Source organism: Pteronotus mesoamericanus, unplaced genomic scaffold, assembly GCF_021234165.1.
Source record: "Pteronotus mesoamericanus isolate MK-2021 breed Mesoamerican mustached bat unplaced genomic scaffold, CSHL_Meso_final scaffold_36, whole genome shotgun sequence".
NCBI lineage: Eukaryota > Metazoa > Chordata > Mammalia > Chiroptera > Mormoopidae > Pteronotus > Pteronotus mesoamericanus.
In genome coordinates, this window is record NW_026555313.1 from 5,858,501 (window position 1) to 5,875,787 (window position 17,287).

Below are 17,287 nucleotides of genomic sequence, written 5' to 3' on the forward strand. Positions count from 1 at the left end.
GGGAATAGTTGGAAAAATTGCCTTCGTTTTCCTTGTTAGAGAAATTATTGTGGGAAAATGCATAAATCTTATGCCAAATAAATCCACTCACTTTGAGGATGCATCTGTAAGGTCCAACAGTAAGGTACTGTTTGATCCAGTTTTCCAAGTGATGATAAAGTAGGAATATAGTCTAGGATGGGAGGTATGACAGACAGTTTGCTTTGCATGTTTTGAAGGGATTCCTGTATCGTATCAAAACACTTTGAGAAATAGTAACCTGTGTTTCAGTTAACAAAAACAAAAAACCAAACCAAAACAAAACAAAAAACTAGTATGTTTATAAAGCAAGTAAATACACTTAAAAAGTCAAATGAATTTAGCTAAAAAAAAAACCCTATTTTTTTCAAATTAAAATAAAATTCAACTACTAACTACTAAGCTATTATATCATTAAATGCTTCTGTAAAGACTTTCTTCAGAATTTAGTTATGAGCTACAAATACTCATCCAAATAGATCACTACTAATAACTATCTAATGCTGTTGTGATGCATTAGCTAGAACGTAGCCATGGAGCTCCTCCTGGGCATTTCTTTGGAAAAAGTTTACACACCAGAGACAATACCATTACCAACCACAACTGAAGTCTTCAAAAACAGATCTGTGATTTTTATTAAACTCTAGGAAACATATTACCTTTTACATTTGCCCGAATCAAAGGAAAATTCATCAGTTATTACAGACCCTCATTACAACCCACTTAAATGTGGTTATATAAATCAGGAAGTCCTCTTAAAGTGGAACCTTCCCAAATGCCTAAGTTGTTTATACAAACAACATTTTCTTTTGAACTCTGTAGAGGAAGCATATTTTACTTTTTAATGACTCTCAGTTGGACAATTGAATTATTGTTTTCCATTTTTTTAACCATCCTTATTTTTGCACCCACACAGAAACCACCCACAATTAAGGATGGGAACAGCTGGGAAAGTTGCACATTTCAGGTAGAGCCCTTCTCTAAAAAACATTCCACTTAGAAGATGTTTTCATCATACGAGCTCTGTTTTAGAGAATGTAACTTGATTTAATTTAAAATTCAAAGGCTTAGCTTTTCTACTTTCGGGCTCTAAAAAACAATAAGAAACTTATGCTACTAGCCACATGTCTCAGAGGAAAAAAATGTCTTAACATTAATATACAATAATTGCCTGAAACCCATTTATTTCTTTTGTGATTTGTTCTGGTAAACAAAAAAATAGTTCAGTCTTTTTCACAAAGAACTCAGTTTCCTATCTCCTCTAGCAAATTTTATGCTCTTTGAGGTTAGAAAGTTTTACTCCCATTTCTATTTCTACATAATACTTTAGAGCTTTATTTGTAGCAGAGGCTTAGTAAATATTTGTTGCATAAATAGTCCCCCGGCAAAACCTAGGAAACCTTAAAAAATAAAAAAACAACCCACCTTAAGGGACACCACTTTTCAAGATAGATCAGTCCTACGTGGGCGAGTGGAAAGATGAGAGAAAGCCACTCGGAGGAATGGATGTTTAAATCAGTCCTGGAGAAGTGGTAGGTGAACGGGGAGTCAGTAGAACATTCCGGATACAGGGAAGGGATGAATGAAGGCTTCGAGGAGGAAAGGAGATAGCTGAGGGGAAAATGGTGTGTCTGAAGGGTACAGGCAGGCAGGCAAGACCTAAAAGGCCATCTTAGGGATGTCGAGTTTTAACCTAAAGGCAATGAGAAGACATTGTAGGTCATTAATCAGAGAAGTGACATAGCATTTGCATTTTAAAAAGGTTAGCCTGACTGTCTGTTGGAAGACTTAAGAACACTGCCCTATATGAGATTTTCTTAGAATGTTTTACTTGGCCATTTCTTTGGGTTTGTGCTCAGGAGAAGATGGGGCATGGGTGGCCTGATTTTATAGTGTAACACGGGGAGGGGCTGTTGTTTGTTTGTTTTTAAATGCACTTGCAGACCCACAGAATCACAGAGTGCATCTCTTTTTGTTTTATGTATGAATAGAATGGTCTTAGAAAAAATGGAATCTTATGGTTGGCTTGTAATTTCAAGCCTGAACATGATGTACTCTTGATGACATTTTTATCATAATTTGGGTGTAATAACAGAAACATGTTTTATTGCCTATTGGTAAACATCAGACACTGGAAAGGTTAAGTGGTGGCCTGTGGTGTTCGATGCATAGTTTGCACTTTCGTTGGTAATTTCCTAGTTTGCTTAGTGGAATTTGTCCGCCAATGTTGAATATAATGTAAATTCTGTCTCTGCTTTGAGAATAGCTTTTGAAGATGGTATCGTGTTACAGTTGCTTTCAACTGTTTTCACAGTTGGTGTGGAGTTTATTTCTATCTGGGAGCTGCATTTCTTCTAGAATTATTCTCGTACTTCATGGACATGCGGGGATGAGGAGTTGCTCAGGTTATTGTTTTTGTCTTACTGCTTTTTAATTATTAGAAAAGTACTACTTCTGACTCAGAAATATTGTCCTGGTTTCTTAGAATCCCAAGCTTAGTATCGTAAGAGTAGAAACTTGGGAGAACATGGGACCTGTCATTTTGCTTTAGACACAGGTGAGACGATTTTCTAAAGTCATGCAAGTAGGAGAACCTTGTTTGCCTGTCTCCTAGATCATGAACTTTGAGTTTACTTGTTCATTCATTCAATAAAGCCTTATCAAGTACCTGTGATTTACCAGACTCTGCTTTGGGTGCTGACGCATCAGTGTGCAAAACAGAAAAAATCTCCACCCTATTGGGTTTGCATTTGTTGGAGGAATAAGATGATAAAATACTTAAGTTCATTATAGATTGAGTTACATTGTATAAATGTTTATAGAGATACAAAAAGGAGATTTCAAAAAACTTTTTTCAGTTTTTTTTTAATACAAATATCTAATTTTAATGTAGTGGTATTACTGCACACTGCTTATAAACTGAACCTTGATTTATCCTTTATTCCATGTGTAATCAATCAAATTTACATGATCATGTAAGGTTTACATTGTAAACAGTGACCCTATTTCTGTATTGAAACTGTTTGGTACAGAGGCATAGAGGTAGCCAATATTTCTGAGGCCTGCTGGCTGTAACCGCACTAGGTTTTATTTTTTTTTTTTCTTGTTTTTCCTGAAGCCTTTAGAGTGTTGAAGCATGCACTCAGTTCTGTACTTGACCTCTGAATCCTTCTGTTCCAAACCATCGCCTGGGTATATCTAGTCTGACTGTGCACTTGAACATCCGTTGTCTAGATAGGTGCACTATTGAAGAAAACCAAGACGCAATATCATCTTAACTGGAATACAAAGGTTGAGATCCAGAGCAGAAGTATAGAGTGCTTTGCCATGTAGTCTGAAATTTAATTTGCGTGCTCTCAGGAGACGCTCGAGCTTTTGATTAAAGTTGCCCTTTAGGAGGTTTATTCTGGCATCAGTATATGTGATGAATTATAGCATGGAAATCTTTGCCAGTTCAGAGCGAGTTAAAGATTGCCTTCATCACCAAATCATTTGTGAACCAAGAGAGAACATTCCTAAATGTGAATGAAATAATCAAAGTACAGTTTCAATTTTGACATAAAATGTTTGGACCAGAAATGCAATAGTCCTGGAAACTGCGTCTGCAATAAGTGAGTTAGGAGGCAGGACATGGACACCCGGGGATTAATGGAAAGCTTGTTGGCAAAAGGCAAGGACTAGCATATGAGCAATGAAGAGAGACTTGTGCATGAGGAGGCCAGAATATAGAGGGAGAAGCTGGAAACAAACAAAAGAATTGAATAATAGGCCTAAAAATGAAAAAGAGAAACTTGCCTTGGATGGTTATCTAGAAATAGGTGCCTGGGGTTGGGGGAAAGGCCAATTCCAAGTAATTTCTCTGTCATAGATAAAATTTGGGATAGTTGTTGAGTCATGATTCAGAGGGCTATGGAGAGAAAAACTTTTTGGGTCCTGTTTGATTTTGGGGACTCAGATAATATATTATTTTCTCCATTAACCGCAAGGCTCAAGAATACTACTTCTGCCATTAAAACTACAGATGAATTTCAAGTAAGGAAATAGAGGTGATTCTTACAAATTTTCTTAAAATCACATAGCTTTCTATTTAAATGTTGTTTGAGTTCTATTTCTTTACACAAAGCACGCATCCCTCCACCACTCCCTTGCCAAACCGTCAGCCATCAGAATCAAGTATGGGGAAGCTTAAACTTTTGATTCCTGGGCCCCACCCACAGACCTGCATCAAGGTGGAGGAATCCCCTTGGATTGAGATCCTAGGGGCCTTCAATTTTACGGAGATTATTGGTGTCTGATGCAGCTTGTGGGAAACTGCTACTCTAAACAATATACGTGTGGTTTATACCAAGATCGGCACAATGTGGGAGTGTCCTAAAACAGGGGAAATGTCTTTTCCAGACAGTGGGGTTTTTTTTTTTTTTTTTTTGATCTCTAATTTCCTGAAGCCCAGTGTTTTGCCAGCTGAGCCATTAAAGCTGTAGTAGCAATGTGTTTGTAGGGGTACCTGGTCATTTATTGCCACATTGTCCTTCACAGCCTGCAAAAAGGCATTGGTTTATGCAGAACAAATGGTTGTATACCCTGATAATGAGACATGGTAGGTGCTGAAAAAATTTCCCAGGGATGAAAAATTTAGCTTTTCGAAATTAAAGTCACGTATAAAGTGTGACTTAGTTCATGCTGATAAAGACTTTGGATTCTCTAGAATTCTCAATCAATAATGAATATCTTCTGAGTGCAAAGAATGTTATGGGTGATTTAGGACATGGGAACATGAATAAAGTCTTCTAGCCTTATTTAGGCTTATGAAATACCAGGGAGTGAAAAAAAATAGCTTCACGATATAGTCACTATAATACTAAGGTGAATGTGCTGAGCACTTTAGCTACAGAAAGAATAAAAATGCTGTGAGAACACCAAAGCTGGAGAAGGGCCTTCTGGTCGGTTCATCAAATGATGCTCAAATAGAGGAGATTATTCATGTTGGGTCCTAATAGTTGAATAGATACAGCTTAGGAAATGTATGTAGGTAAAGGAAAGCCATGGAAATGGGAAACTATGGGAATGTCTGGTAGTTTCAAAATGCTAAGCTAGAGATTAGAAATAGTTGCATCTCAGTCATAGATACTTGGAAAGGTACCTATGGCCTCATTATGGAGGTCCCAGATTACTTGCAATATGGAATTTGGATTTTATTTACCGATTCAAGGTTTTTGAGTTGGATTCTGCCATAATCAAAGGTGCCCTTTTCAATTTATTTTTTAATCCTCACCCAAGGATATGTTTATTGTTTGAGAGAGAAACAAACATCGATGTGAGAGAGAAATATTAATCGGTTGCCTCGCATAGGCACCTCCACCGGGGTTTGAGCCTACGACCTAGGTACATGCCCTGCCGCACTTATGGGAGATGCTCCAACCAACTGAGCCACCCTGTCAGAGCACAGGTGCCCTTTTAAAATTTTGACCATTAGTACATACAATGAATTAGAGTCATAGAAGCTGGGGAACCAATAACTAGGCTGCTATAATAGTACCGCAGAGATGAAGTGATAGCCTTACATAGATACAGAAGGACAGAGGAGAGAGATCAGCAGTATTTAGTGAGTGGGTGCATGAAAGGAAGGAGAAAACATCACTGAGTTACGAGGAGCATGGTGTTATTAGCCCCTTCATCAGTTTATATATGGCCAGAGTACTGAAGCAGAATTAGGAGTTAAGATTTGACACATGTTAAATTTCAAGATGTCAATAAAATCCCTGGTAGAAATTCCCAGGAGGTCATTGGATTTGTTAAATTCAGAATAGTGATTTGGGGCTGGGGCACTATGCCTGGAGTAGGGGGAAAAGTGTATAAATTTCAGGTGAGCTAATTTGGGTTCAAAGTTTAACTCAGTGAGTCATTAGCTTTATGACTTTGCGTCTTGTTTATTCTCTTTATTTAAGTTTCATTATTTTTTTTTTAAAAAAGGAGAATGGTGAGAAGAGAATGGTGAGAAAAGATTTGAGTGTTTGACTTTAACCTCTTGGTGGGGTATTGTGAGGATTAATCCAGCCTTATATTGTGCACCGTGCTGCAGGTATCCAATAAATCTCCTTCCCTCACCCATGTCTTCTTGCCCTTCCTTCGTTATGAGGAAATGAGTATAGCTAGCAAGTTTGTAGACCTAGGGGAAAGAGAAATAGCTTGAGAGGAGAGAAGAGTGGTGGTAGAAGCAAGAGGGAGAGAAAAAGAAAAATGTAGCTAACGATGGGAAAGAGTGAGATTAGAAGCTTCATGGCAAGTTGTTAGCTTGCAAGAGGAGGAGTGCTTCTTTGCTGAGACAGGCAAGTTTGAAGAGAATGAATAAAGATAGTGTTGATCAAAGGGTCTTGAACTTTTCTCTGAGAATCAGAAGGCTAGGCCATCTGGTGCTAGGAGGCGAGGTTTGGGGCTGGGTTCTTGAGAAAGGAGAAAATTCTTTGTTAGATAGTCCTGTGGGAAATAAGATTAGGAGTAAACTAGAGTTGAATGAAAGGATTGCCAAAAAGCAGAAGCCAAGGGGTTAGATAGCTTGAACTCTCTGTGTTCTTGTGGGTGTGTGAAATTGCAGAGGAGGAGGTCATTGGAGATTAAGAGGTTGTGGAAAAGAGAAGCTGGATACTGGGCACAGAAGCGGATGTTGCCATTTCAGGAGGGTGGTGGCGGGAGGATTGGGCGCAGAGGAGTATGAATGGGTGCTTCGGTCTTTGCGGAATGTGAAGGAGTGCTGGGAAGTCAGTTCCCGATGGTGGGGAGAATGGGAAGTGGGGCCCGCTTAGGGTGAGTGCTTGTTTGTCAGCTCTAGTTTGGTGGTTGTTTCCTCTGAGGCGGGATACTTGGCACCTGATTGCTCTTTGAGCACAAACAGCTCTGACACTAGTGGCCTGTAATGTGTCAGGGTAGTAGGCTGGCAGTACTCTCCCCCACCCCATAATCACCCCCACCCACACTCCACCACAATAATAGTTTGCTGGAACAAAATAGACTTTGATATAAAACAATCAGAATTAAATACCTCCTTCTCCACGTATTAGTTGTGAGATTATGGGGCAAGGTACTCCAGCTGATTAATCCTCCCTTTTTTCTTCTGCAGAATGAAGGTAGCACGTACTTCAGTGCCTCATATCATTCTGTGGATATTAAATGAGATAGTGTACGTAATACCTCATCTCTTCCTCTCAGTAAATGTGCTGTGATGTGTGTGGTCTATACCTTTGGAAAACAGTTTCTGAATTGGGGGTTGTTTTGGCTTTGGGAAACAGGTCAAACACCACTAAAACAAAACGAAAAACTAAAGGCAACATTAGAAACCACAGTTCTTTATTGTTTAACATGTATGCTTGGAAAAGAAATATGAGGTCTGTCCAGAAAGTATCCATCCATGTACTATGAAAATTAGAGATATTTATTGAGGACGATACAAGATACAAGAAACATTGTAAATAGGACAATGATGTCTCAGCTCTTCGAAGTAGGTACCTTGGGACATCACACAGTCGCCATCAGCTGCCTTGTTGTATTTCCTTGAATCATCGATGGTCTTACATCGCTTTCCTTTCAAAGGTGATTTTAGTTTTGGGAAAACACAGAAGTTGCAGGGCGCCAAATCTGAGCTGTAGAGGGTTTTAGTTCCCTAAGTGATTTGATGTTTTGCCAAAAAACTTTGCACGAGATGTGATGCATGAGCAGTCACGTTGTTGTGATAAAGCTGCCAATCACCAGTTGCCCATAGCTGTGGCCTTCTGAATAAGTCAGGTAGTTTCCACCGAGGAATGTTTAAGCTTAATGCAAAATTTGAGGCAGTTTGCTGCTCCACTCACTCAGTCATTTTCAACGTGACAGCCACACAGTACTCATACTCACTCAATGTCGTCTACTGCCCCTCTGACTAGTACAGTGAAGTCGTCATTGTTCACACATGTGCATTCCAGGCCACTCTCCTTGGCTGCCAGGTTACATCCATGTCATGCAAACCATTGTTGTTACATTAACCATGGTTGGACTTTTTCCTGACAGACCTTGTACATATGACTTGCAGACTTTTATGCACAGTACTTACTGCCTTAACATAAAATCTCATAGGAAGTGACTTCCCAGCACTCTTTCACGTTCTGCAAAGGAATATGAAGCACTCATTCATACTCTTCCTCTGCATCCAATCCTCTTGCTACCACCTTGCCACCACCTTGCCACCACAGTGGAAACTGCAACATCCACTTCTGTGTCCAATATCTAGCTTCTCTTTTCCACAGCCTCTAAACGTCCAATACCCTTCTCTTCTGCAATTAACAAAATCTCATAGTAAAAGATCTTCGCTAGAATTCAGACAAAATTTATTTGAAGTAATGCAATAGTGTGATGAAGTCTGTGAAGAGACCACCTGGAATCAAGTTTTTGAATTGTGTGAAATTGAAAGGCAATCTTTCTATATTTGTACGCATTCATTTGCCAAAACTTGGCTTTATTTGAATTATATATACACACACATATATATTGTAGAGCAGATATAAGTCCAGTGTGTGTGTGTGTGTGTGTATAATGAGCATACTAGGACTCTCGAACTACCTTGTAATTTGGCAGATTCAAAGAAGATATTACTAAAAGGCCCTTTCTCCATTCAGAGAGAGTATATGAAGGAAACAACATTATATACGTAGTCTAGAATTATATTTGGGCATCCATTGTGATTTTCATCTTGGAGTCATAATTCTCAATTTTAATGTTAATGCTTATAAATCTAAAAACGCAGCAGTAGTTCTCTTTCATAGGTGAAGTCCCTGCTTGCAGTAGGTGTCTTCTTTTGAGTCCAGTCCAGTTGTTATTCTAGTGAGGATAAGAGAAACCAGATTGAGTATCCAATTAGAACAGAAAACAATGAAAGATTGACAGTTTGGCCACAATTTTTTAATTGCAGCCCAAATATGCAGTGTTGAGCAATGTTGGGACCCACCCTGATAGGCCAGATTAAAGTATAGCACATGTTAGGGCCTGGGGTCCCATGGTACGTCAGAACCCAGGTATGGAGAGAGGCACTAGGAACAGGAGTTGGGAATTTAAGAAAACACTGGATACTGGTCATCACTCCATCCAGAGAGTCTGTGTAGTGTGAGTAGAAGATAAACAGGAATAAGAGAAAACAGAAAGAAATTGCTTGGTATTAAGACAATGGATTCCAAAGTAGGGATTCTGTCTGTGTGTCTTGTTCAGAGTCCACATTGGCATCCGAGTACTGGGCAGACCAAATATGACACAATTGATGGTATTAGACAAATGTCGAAGAAGGGATGAGGCAGTTCCTAACTCTATGCAGAGTACCTGGCCAGCTTGATAAAAGTTCAGTTTTATGGCTATTTTCATTTGTCGGCCATGCACTCCTTATTCTTTAATGCTTGATTAGCAAATTGTGTTATAACATAAATAATTTTTCTTTAAATCGTTATTTATTTTTAAATTACAGTTGACATACAATATTGTATTATTATCAGATGTACACCCCAGTGATTTGACATTGTATAACTTACTAAATAATCATCCCGATTATCTCATACCCATCTGACACCATTCATAGTTATTATAATATTATTGACTGTATTCCCAGTGTTGTACTTTACATTCCTATGACTGTTCTGTACTTCTTAATGCCTTGACCTTTTTCACCATCCTTTCAACACACTCAAGTTCGCCTCTTGAGTGTGTCACTTGTGGAGGTGCTTGGATGGTATTCTATACCTCAAAGTGGCCTGAAGTTGCTCACTGGGTATACTGGCTCTGGGACCCAGGAGGTGCAGGCCAAGATCAGCTGCCACCTGGCATGAGCTACAAAGTGACCTGCAGAAGGCTGCTACTTCTGCTGGGCTTGGAGGTACCCAGGAGAGGCTAAGCTGTGACCCAGAGCTGGCTGCCACTATTGCTGGACCTGGGGCTACTTGGTGAGAAGTATGGGGCTCGCTGAGACCAGATTCTGCATGTTTGATTTTAGGTTAAGTATGAAGCATGAGCCAAGACAGCTCGTTCTTATGGAAAATAAACTGGAAACAGCTTGGCTGTTTCCACTGTTCACCAGGGCTGGGTGAGTAGTGATGGCCAGGTTGATGGAGACTCAAATATGGTACCTGCCTTCCGGCTGTGTGACCAAGGGCTCAGAAAAGGAACGGTGGCATCTTCCAGCTCTTCTGTCTGGGAGAAAGCTACCCCTTCAGCTCTCACCCTGATGCCGGACAATTCAGTTCTTCCCGGTGTGTCCCTGGTGCCCTTTGAACTGTTGCCCCAGCACTGGAATTCAGAGGGAATAAGTCCAAGTCAGTCCGCGTGTGGGCCCTTTAAAAGGAACTGCCTGGAACTTCGGCTCCATCTCACTTAGCCACAATCCCCACTGGTTTTCACAGCAAGAATTTATGGGGACTTCTCTTCTTGGCACTGGAACCCTGGACTGGGGGACCTGGTGTGGGTTTGGGACCCCTTACTCCTCAGGGGTACCTCAGCAGCCGAGCTATATCTTCCAATTTTTTTTCTGCCACACGTGGGTGTGGGACCAGCCCATTCTGCACCTCTACTCCTCCTACAGTCTGAATGTGGCTTCTGTATATCCTTAGTTGCAGAACTTCTGTTCAACTAGATTTCAGGTGGTTCTGAGTGATGGCTGTTCTCTGTAGTTTAGTTGTAAATTTGCTGTGGTTGTCAAAGGATGTGAGTACTGAATTTACCTATGCTGCCATTTTGTCGGAAGCTAAAGAACTTTTTATCACAAAAATAATACCTAATATGCTCTTCCAACTTGCTGAAAACTAATTTACCTGAATGTAATGCAGTCTGTCATGAGATACATACCTTCATTGGTAGGCTATAGAAGAAGAATTTAAGTGCAAGTACGCAGGGACTTGTTTACAAGATGCATAGTTTTTTAATTTTTATTTTTAATTCTATTTTTCAATTACAATTTAACATTCAGTATTATTTTGTGTTAGTTTCAGGTGTACAACATAGTGGTTAGACAATTATTTACTAAGGTTAATCTCTTTGATTTGTGTTTAGTGATTTAAAAAAAAAAAAAATCAAACCACCAGGAGGACATGGTGGAGATTCTAGTTTAGTTAGCTCAAAGATAATTAAATTTCTATGCGTTTTTCTTGTGACCCTGAATTCCAAGGGCTGTGAAGTGTGTTGGAAAGATGAGTGCCTTTAAGTATGACAGTGCCCTGTGACTTTTTTTTTCTTTTTTTGTTGTTAGTTTAAGAAGCAGTTTATTGGTTTTGCAACCAGGCATCTCAGGGGCTTGAATCCACAAATGGAGTGGAAAAATCTTATTTGTTGTTGTGGTTCCCAGGAATTAATAACTGGAGTTTCTGGTTGTAAATAATGCTGGCGTTGCAGACGTAGTGGACAGACCATTAATGGGGGTGTTAGTGGACAGACCATTAATGGGGGTGTTATTTGTTACCAAGACACAATAACTGGTGTCAGTTTTTATATCACTTGTGTCTGTTTTGCAGGTATAGTATTTATTCTGCTGGCGTACCACAAGCTGATTGTGCTGCTTGCTTTGTTTATGGGTTAAACTGTCCCTGAACTAAAACTTACCCTTAGATACTTCAATCAGTATGCAGTCAGTATGCCTTCTTTGATCTTTCAATAGACAAAGAATGAAAACTCTTCCCTTGGGAATTCCAGGCAGAAACTGCTGATGTGACACCTGCTAGATTATTGCATGCTTTGTAGTGTAGTGCTGGGTGTCACTTGGCTGTGTATGTAGATTCTACCTTTATTGTTCCTTATATGGCCAGGTCTAGAAGGACACGACAAATTCACCTACTCTGGCTCATATTCTTATTTAAGTGTTTAGGTTTTATTACAGGGGTGGGCAAAAGTAGGTTAAAGTATCAGCCATCATTACCAAAAAGATAAATTGTAAGTAAGGATATGAAAAAATAACAACAATAATAAGAACACAAATAATACAAATAAATAGTACAATAGTTAATAAATAATAATACAGGAATAAACTGTTTCACATACTCACAACTGTAAAACTTCTTTTGCCAACACCTGTACTTTGCCTCTCTGCTGCTCTTCATGAAGAGTCGGTGCCAGAAGGATAGATACTGCAGAAGATCTTGACAGAGCCTGCATCTCACATGCAAATACAAAAGTAAAGTGACCCTTGGGCCATCATCTGGATTTATAAAATATGATTACATTGGTTTAACCTGACTTTTATAGCTCTTCATGTTTTCTTTGAGATTTAACCAAGTGTAAGTCCTGCTGCTCACCCAGTTCTCTCCTATATATCAGCATATCTGAACATCAAAAGTGACATTTGTTCACTCTAATAAAGTGGAAAACGTGTTGACATAACACTATGTATGTTATGAATTTATGATCTGTGCTTTTGTTTATGTATTTGTGCTATTTAGGTTTGAGGAGGGACTCCTGAGAGAAATATTTAACAAACACATCATTTTCCAATTATAATATAAATGGTGGTTGGATGCAAGTGAGATACGCTTTCTTAATTCTTCTCATCGTAAAATCTGTAAAGTCCGAGCTGATCAATTGTGGAAACATTTAATAGTGTAATGCTTAGTACTTAAGGAAGTGGAGTTATGTCAGCAATGAACAGGGAGTTGTTTTCGTTTTCTTTCTTATTCTTACTTCCAGACCCTAAACAGGTTTTCTACAATTGCCAGTCAGAGAAAGGCAAATACCATATGATTTCACTTACATGTGGAATCTAATGAACAAACTGAACTAACAAGCAAAACAGAGACAACTCATAGATGGAGAGCAGGTGACAGCTAGTGGTGGAGGGAGTTGGGGAGAGAAGGATTGAGCAAAAAGGAGAAAGCACTCGTGGACATGGAGAACAGGGGGGAGGTGGGTATAAGGGGACTAAATGGTAATGGAAAAAAATACAATAAAGATTAAATTAAAAAATAGGGAAAATTTAAGTCTGCTGAGAAGATTAAATTAGGAAATAGGTATTTTAGGCAATTCAGGAATGTTTTGGAATTTATGATACCGGTAAATAGAGAAGCCATTATCATACTTTTTACCCTCTAGGTATAATCTAGCTGTTGGCTGTGTGAATATACCCTCAGGGCCTGTCATATGTACACCTGAATAATTGATTTCTTTTCATCCAAAAGTGTTTTTCCAATATCACATTGTGGAGATAAAAAGGAAAGCCTATAGCAAAATTCTTGACCTCAGTAATACGTGAAACTGTGTTTTGGTTGCTCTCCAGTAATCTCGTGGTCCAGATGGTCAGGAAGGGAAAAGGTCGTTACTGGTGGATATAGCCAGGAAAGTTTCATGCAGGTGGCAAGAATGTGGATAGCTCACATAATTTTCCAAACTATCTGGCTATTCTTTTTGTAATATTTATGAAGATTAGAGTAAGTGTGGGTAGAGCAAATAGGCTATGGAAATGTATTGTTAAACTTATTAATTCATGTAATGATCATCTATTGAAAGCCCATTGGGTATTAAGTATTGTTTTGGGAATATTTTTCTCACTAAATTATGCTCCTGTCATACCAGCTGTAATTATAGGACCAGCTATTACATTTGAATTAGTTTGCCCCCCCAATCAGATAATGAAATAATTATATATGTAAACATTAATATTGATAAATAAAATAGAGAGCCTCACATATAGTTGTTGATAAAAGAAAGTATTTGAGTATTAGAAATTTGCATGTAATAAATGTTTTATGATTTTGTTTAAATGAAGTCTTAGAAGAAATGCCTCTAGCAGTCACAAAATCAATAGCTCTTCTGTATAAGGCACCATGATGGGTGCTGGGGGAATCATTTTGTATCTATTTTCTGCTCGAGGTCTGGTGGAGAATAGACTCCTTCCAGTGTTCATAGTCTATTTAAGGCATCTGTGGGTCCCCTGCACCAGAGATTCTATTACTGGCCTCTATCACTTGTGAGCTCCTGGGGTGCACAAGGCTGCTCGGATCTGTCCTGCTGGTGTTACAGGTTCCTGCTACTTTGAGGGTGGGGCAGGCAGGGAAGGGACTGGCTATATCCTTCAGCCCTTGATTGTAAAACCCAGTTTACAAGATATGACCTTAAATTACTTAAATTTGCTTCACAGGATTGTTAAATACTATGTTCTTCATGTTACCTCCTGCTTAATAAACTATTAATACAATGCTTTGACATGATGATAAGTAAAAAGATTAAAGGAAAACATTAGGTATGGGTTTAAAAAAACAGTAGGCCACTTTGACTAATTCATGATATACTTACTGTTCCTTTTTTTTTTTTTTTTTTTAAATAGAACAAATGACAAATGTATATCTTCATTTGGTCCAAGAAACAGGTACTTTTGTGGAACTGAGACTATAGCATTTAAAGAAAGCAATCTTTTTCAAAGTTATTTCCCTGAAAAATTAAAAAAAAAAAGAAAATGAGGGTACAAAACTTACTGGCAATCAAAATCAGATTTAAGGCAACTCCACAGTTTACTCAGAGTAGTAGCTATCTTGGGGAAGCCTGTGGACTTAGGCAGTAACCGTAGTAACATACTGCCTGGGACTTCTAGGTCACTGCTGAGTAGGCCCGTGATCATTTTCTGGGTTGACCAAGTGGAAGTTTCCAGTGTACCCCTGCCACTCTAAAATCAAGATTATATTTTTATTTATTCCAAAAATACCTGATAAGCTTCTGTGTGCTAGATAGTTACTTAACTCTTTGTGAAAAGTAATAATATGTGATTTATGTCCTCCTAGAATTTAGGCCCGTAGGAAAATAAAGCAATAATAGCATATTTTATTTTTATTATTTATTTAAAAAGTTATACATTTTTATCTTAAACTCAAAAACTAGCAATACCCTTGCCTAGTCAGGTTGCCCATTTGGTTGGAGCATCATCCTGTACACCAAAAACAAAAACAAAAACGGTTGCGATTCGATCCCAGGTTGGGACACATATGAGAGGAAACCCATGGATGTTTCTCTCTCACCTCAGTGTTTCTATAGTTCTCTCTCTCTTCCCTCCCTCCCTTCATCCCAAGTCTCTCTCTAAAATCAGTAAATATATCCTCAGGTAAGGACTTAAAAAAAAATATTAGCAATTTTCTATCTTACTACTCTCAACCACTTAATTCTCAGGAAAACCACTTTGAACTTTTAGCCATTTCTTACATTTCCTTAAAGATCACAAATCTCATTACTTCTTGATTTTTTTTCCTGGTTTTAGATACCATCTTTTTACTTCACGCTCTTGTCCTATTATGTCTTGAATTTATACTATCTTATATACTCCTTTCCCCTATTCTCTCAAAAAAGCTGAAATTTAATTTTGGCAAGCTCAATTTTTAATGTATATATTACAGTGACTTTGTACATATTACAGTTCAACTATTTCATTTATTTTAATTGTATATAACTTTATTTTCCCAGGAGTTAATAATTGCCTTTGTATTTTCTTTTTAAAAAAGGATTATAAATCTCCTCTCATTACATTCAGACACATCAGGATATTGATCGGTTCTATTTTTTTCCTCAGGAGACATTTCCTGGAGCCCCTAATCTAATTGCTTTAGTGTAGATAAGATCCTCTCTGGATCTTTTGCACAACTGTTGTCCTGGAAAATAAATAAATAAATAAACATAAATATTATATATAATATATATTTCTTATATATATGTAAATTCCACGTGCTTCTCTTCTACATTGGATCTCCTAGTTCTAGATTCTGTATCCTCTTCTCTTGGTTTACTCCCACGTTTTGTTAGAGTTCTTCATCCAATAGATTCTGATATAAAAGGAAGCATATGCAGATAAAGTCCCCTCCCGTCCCTTCCCTCCCTCCCTCCCTCCCTCCCTTCCTTCCTTCCTTCCTTCCTTCCTTCCTTCCTTCCTTCCTTCCTTCCTTCCTTCCTTCCTTCTGATTTATTAAGTAGTTTGGGAGGCATTGAGTAAGAAATCTGAGGTTAAAATTGTTTGCTTCTTTTACTTTCAACTATCTTTCTATTTATATCTCCCTTTATTTCTTCAGCCTCAGGAATGCCTGCTGCCTCAATTCCTGTAGCCCAACTGACTTATCTCTTGGTTTCTTTCTCTGTAGACATGTTAATATTGCCTTCCACCACCCAAAGTTTGGTTGACATTTTTTTCAGGCTCACCAACAGAGATTTTTGGTGCCAGATGATGGAATGCTTTCTTTATGGAAATTACAAAAATATATGTTATTATGCGCCCCAGTTAAAATCAGTATACTTAGTTTTGTCAAAACTGGGTCGCATCATAACATTGATAGGGTGTTTTGTTGTTTTTTTTTGGAGAAATTAAAACTTTTAACTTTTAAAAAAGTTATCCTTATTCTAAGGCCATTAATGTGTTTATCAGATTAATCTGAGTCTACCAGGTAATCCTTTGATTTCTGTTTTGGTAACTGAACAAAACCCAATGTGAAGTAATTTAGGGATAGCATTTCAAACCAGCTTAGTTTACTGTAAACCTGAAAAGGAAGGAAAAAAAATCCTAGATTGGAGTTTAAAATTCCTGAATGGAAAACATTCTTTCTCTTTCTTAAGTTCTGTTTATGTGGCTTTTCATTTGTTTTCCTCACTTGTCTTTATTGTAGGCTTTCTACCAGACTCACTAGACTTCTGGTCTCACACAATGTGTTCAGTATCACTGTGTGTGAAGGGAGGGGTTGGGGAGCCTAAAGAATAAGGATGTAGAAGGGGAGTCTCAAATTTTAAGTGAAAACCAATAAATCTTATTTGTTTCCTTAGTATTGTAACTAAACATTCTGATTTTAGTTAATAATTCATATTAAGTATAAGGTACAAAAAGAGATGTGGATAAATTACTCTTTCACAATTGCCATTTGGGACCATGCATATTTTTAAAGAATAGGCTGCTATGACTCCCTATTTTTGGTTTATTCTTTTAAAGTTTCTGAATACTTGATCCTTTCCCCATGCCACAGCAATATAGGATCAGATAGTTTTCTAAAGCAGTGCTGGTCCACTTATTATTCAAAAAACCTGGGGATTTTGTTAAAATGCAGATTCTGGAGTGGGGCCTGAGAGTCTGTTTTTCTAAGTTCCCAAAATGCTGATGCTGGTGGTCGTTTGACCACGCTGAACAGGAAAGGTCTAAAATATTGCAGGTATGGGAGAAATACAGAACCCATTACACTTCTAGAAAGCAGTCAGTGGGAGACTTTGCACTGGATTTATTGCTTCTTAAGATTTAAAGTATTTTTCATTATTTGTAATATTGTGT

General features: G+C 38.2%; 1 protein-coding gene across 2 annotated transcripts in view; it reads left to right on the forward strand.

Annotated features, from left to right (window-relative positions):
- The window catches only part of ARHGAP42 (Rho GTPase activating protein 42), a 246,678-nt gene that overhangs the window by 73,914 nt on the left and 155,477 nt on the right, over positions 1-17,287 (forward strand). The window lies entirely within an intron of this gene.